Genomic DNA, 4,565 nt, shown 5'->3' with positions numbered 1-4,565 from the left:
GCTAGTAAGTGTTGCAGAAAAGATTTGAATGCCAGACCCCCAACTTGAGATATTCCTTGAGTTATAATTCTCCTGTATAGAAAATGGAGTAAAAAAAAATAAAGCACTGTTCTGATTCTTCTCCCTGATTCTAGGCTTTTTGTCTCTTCAGAACAGTGGTTTCCCATTGTGTGGAATTTGTACTACTGACGGTGGTAGGAGAGATAATTTCAGAGATGGCTTTTGGCAGGCCTCACACCTATCATTAAATAACATTAAGTCACATAGTGACAGCATTATTCCTTGTTCAATTCTTTTTAATCCTCTGATTACATCACTACCAAAGTTTCAATTCAGTGTGCTAGTCTGTAATACTCTGTAACACTTTCTCTTTCTCTCCCTCTCTCTCTCAACAGAAAGCCGATCTCAGACCCTGAGCAAGCAAGTGTATCTAGTTAGAATTCAGTAACACTGTGCTGTTTTCATTATATTTTTCTCTATGGTAATCTTCTATTTAAGGCAAGTTATACAGGGTATTCATTTATGGTGATAATGAAGTGTTTCCTCCTTTAAGGTAATATAGTTAACATTTTTCTTCATTTAAGCTTATTAATTTAAAGGCAAATATTAAGTAGTAGGATAAGTGGTAAAATAAAACAAAAGTACTTACACGACTAAAATGTGAAATACTGTACTGTGAAATACTGTACTGTGAAATAAAGCAAATGCCTCCAAAGAGTCAGAAAACTGAACTTACCTGTCTACACACACCAACTATTTGTCAACCAGTTGATATCAATAAGATAACATAAATATATATATTTTATATAAACAAAATTTGAACAGTAAAGTGTAAATAAAGTTTTGACTGCTAAGTAAGGAACCTAAGAAATATAAAGTCACAATAACTGATGCTTATTTAACACTTAATATGAGCCAGGCACCATAAGCCTACGACCTATTGTCCAGTCAGTGACACCCAGTCATACAATGAAGTCTGTGTTGGTGACTCCAAATTAACTAATTAATTACATGTATTATGTTTTACATATATTAACTGACAACAACGCTATGAGATAGATATCATTATCTCCATTTTATAGATGAAAAAACTGAGGTACAGTGAAGTTAAATAACATGTCCAAGGTCACATAGATTGTAAGTCTGATTCCAGAGTTCATGTTCTTAATTACTATGCTATACTGCCTCTTGATGTTTAGATAACAAAATTATTCTAAACATTTATTCAAACTCTTCTTCTTCCTAATTACTGTCTGAGAATCAAGAAACTGAATCTCAGCTTTCAGTTGTCATGTCAGTCATTACTTTGCCACCTATATTCTCTTCTTTGAAAACTTGCTTTATCTTCCGCCATAGAAATGGCAAAAAGCTTACTACATCCCATGTTATGTCATCCCCATCCTTAGTCACAGTTGATTGCACCAGGGGATTACACCTGACCCAATCTGTGACAATCAGTTACTTTCTCCTGGAAATTTGGAATCAGAACACGGTGAAACTGAATTCAGAAATCAGGGTGCTGAGAGACTGAATCTTGGATAGAAAATCGAGTAGAGACAGGGTAGGAGCCAGTGCCACGGCAAGCTAAATCCACACATGAGCTGAAGTTCTGGATGTATAAAAAAAGCTATGCAACACAGCACCAAGCAACCTTGCCAAGAGAAGAAATTGTGCCGTGGCTCCACAAGAGTTGGCAGGACCCCCTTCGGTGCCTGACGTCCCAGTTCCCATTCCTCTGTGGTGTGGCCACAGTCCAGTTCTTATCCTTGAGTGCTTATGAGATTGTAGCATTTTATGTGACAATAAATCCTGCTTTACTTCTAGGTAGCTTGAGTAGATTTTTACCTCTTGCTATCAAACATGCCTAAATAGGATTGTAGTTGCATACAACAGAGAGATAATCTGAAACTACCCATAGAGTGATGGTAGAATCAGTGGTCATAAGGTGTCCCCAGCCCCGGGCTGGGAAAACGGCAATACGTGTATAGGTGGCAAAGCAACTGCTTAAGTTATAGCCAGCAGTCTCAAGTGCCTGTGAAGGGACACCCATTGTGAAGGAGGGTTTAGGGGACTTGGCAGCCAAATGTAAGGATATCTGAGTGACTGAGCTACATTAAGTAAAGAACATCAAGAAAAAGACAAATTCTTTCCAAAGTGCCTAGCTGGAGGAAGATAAAGAAAAGCAAGACACTTAGGTCATTTTCATAGGCTGTTCTTCCTGTCTGTAACAGTTTGTCCCAGGGAAACACTGGAAAATCTCTAAAGTCTGAAACGTCTTTGGCAGGAAAGTTTATAATACTTTACTGAGTGATGATTTGGAAAGTTGTTAGTAGGCCTGAGAGTCATAAATAAATCATCTTGCAGAGATAATTTAAATTATACATCATTGGTAATGATTCTTCAGGTATAATGAGTTTAATTGATTACAAGAGAGTGGCTTTTTTTTTTTAAGATGATGTAATAACTACCAGTGCTAGTTCGCTGTTTGAAGTGCACACTGGTGGGAATGATTGAAAATTTTAAGTTATCTGATTTGCATTCATTGTGAGAGATATTTTAAAATATGTAAACAGGATTGACGCTCTCCCATAGCCCTGGATTGCCCTATCTGTCACTAAAAGATAAGGCTTTGGTTAATGCTCAAAAGCTCCTATTTTAAGGCAGTTATCTCAAGCAAATTCACAAAATCCAGTGTTATTGGTTCTTGTCTCCCCCAGCCAAAGAGGGAAAAAAGAAGAAAGAAAAGAAAAGAGATCTTGCCACCAACCCCTCCTCAGCTAATTGAGGGCAGGCCTATAACCCTCAGACACAGTGAATTATTATGTAAGCCTGCCTTCCTTGTTCTTTCTTCCCCAATCCACCACGGACCAATTTGGAGATCCAGGAGTAGTCAAAATAATAACAGTAAAGTGAGTATATGTGGCAGTCATAGAGATGTGCTGCTCAGATTGTCCTTCAAGAAAAAACTTGTCATTCAGCTGCAAGAAGCTCAGGCAGCTGACCGCACCCAGATGTAATGTCTTCAGCATCTGCCTCAGCTCAGCCAACCCCATCCAAGGACTCATCATGGCAGAAGGACCAGGGGCTGGCCATTTCTGCCTAATGCAGGACTCCTCTAATGGCAATCAGATCATGTAGGGCCTTGTAGGCCACAATGAGGACTTTGACTTTGACAAGAGTGGGGAGTCTGGAGGGTTTTGATAAGAGGAGTAACATGATCTGGCTTATCAGGATCACTCTGATTGCTCTGTGGATGGGGAGCTTGAGTGGAAGAAAGGAGGCCAGTGGCAGTTTGTTGTAACAGTCCAGGAGAGAAAGGTTAAAATGATATTGGTTTGAAGCAAATGGGGTAGCAGTGGAAGTGAGAAGAAGTAGCTGAATTCTGGATATATTTTGAAGGTACAAATGATAGGATTTGCTGATTGATTACATGTGTATGGTGTAGATGAGAGGCATTAAGGATGACTTCAGGGGATTTGGCCAGAGCAACTGGAAAGGCAGCTATTTCCTGAGATAAGGGACACTGCAGGAGGAGCAGGTTTAGAAGGAAGACTGGAAACTCCGTTTGGGACATGTTTTGTGTACGATGCCAATTACACACCCAAGTGGACCTGTTAAGGAGGCTGTTGTATCATCAGAAAATTCTCAGGATCTGAAACAACACAGCAGTCTGGCCAAGTAATTGCTAGGCTTCAATTCAAAGGATGCCGACCCTTGCCAGAAAGATACGTTTTGATGATGTATCTCCCTACAAGAGACTCCTTGCCAGTTTTCTTCCTCCAAAGCTGAACTTGCTCCAGTGTTCTGTATCTCAGTAAGTGGCAACACCGTCTATCCTGAAACCCAGAAGCCACTATCTTTTCCCTAAATATTCCTCTCAAACACACATCCAGTCAACCACCAAGCTCTATGTATTCTCCCTCCTCTATATGTCTTAAATTCATCTATGTTTTTCATCATCACTCCTATCTCTCTGATTCAAATACTGCCATTGTTCACCTGGACCACTGCAGATGGTCTCCTGTGTTCTTTCACATCCCTTACATCCATTCTGGATTCTACAGAGAAAGGGAAAATTAACACACAAGTTTGCCCAGGAGTACTCAGGATCCCACCCCACCTTGGGCTCAAAATCTGGGGTGGACTGTAGAAACTCAGATAGCTGTGTGAGAATCCAAGAATATCAGGAGTGGTGTTGGATGGTGGCAAATAATGATAATTGACATCCTTTTGAATTGGTAGTGACAAATAATGGTTATTGAATTTGGAGAAATATTTAATAAATATAGTGGAAAATTATAAAATAAGTTATCTGCTTTAGCTAAAGTTTCCTTGATCTAGCTTGATATGGTTTGGCTCTGTGTCCCCACCCAAATCTCATCTTGTAGCTCCCATAATTCCCACTGTTGTGGGAGGGACCCTGTGGGAGATGATTGAATCATGGGGGCGGGTCTTTCCCATGCTGTTCTTGTGATAGTGAATGGGTCTTTTGAGATCTGATGGTTTTAAAAACTGGAGTTTCTCTGCACAAGCTCTCTCTTTTTGCCTACTGCCATCCATGTAAG

This window comes from Symphalangus syndactylus, chromosome X (assembly GCF_028878055.3).
Source record: "Symphalangus syndactylus isolate Jambi chromosome X, NHGRI_mSymSyn1-v2.1_pri, whole genome shotgun sequence".
Taxonomy (NCBI): Eukaryota; Metazoa; Chordata; class Mammalia; order Primates; family Hylobatidae; genus Symphalangus; species Symphalangus syndactylus.
This window is presented reverse-complemented; position numbering follows the sequence as displayed.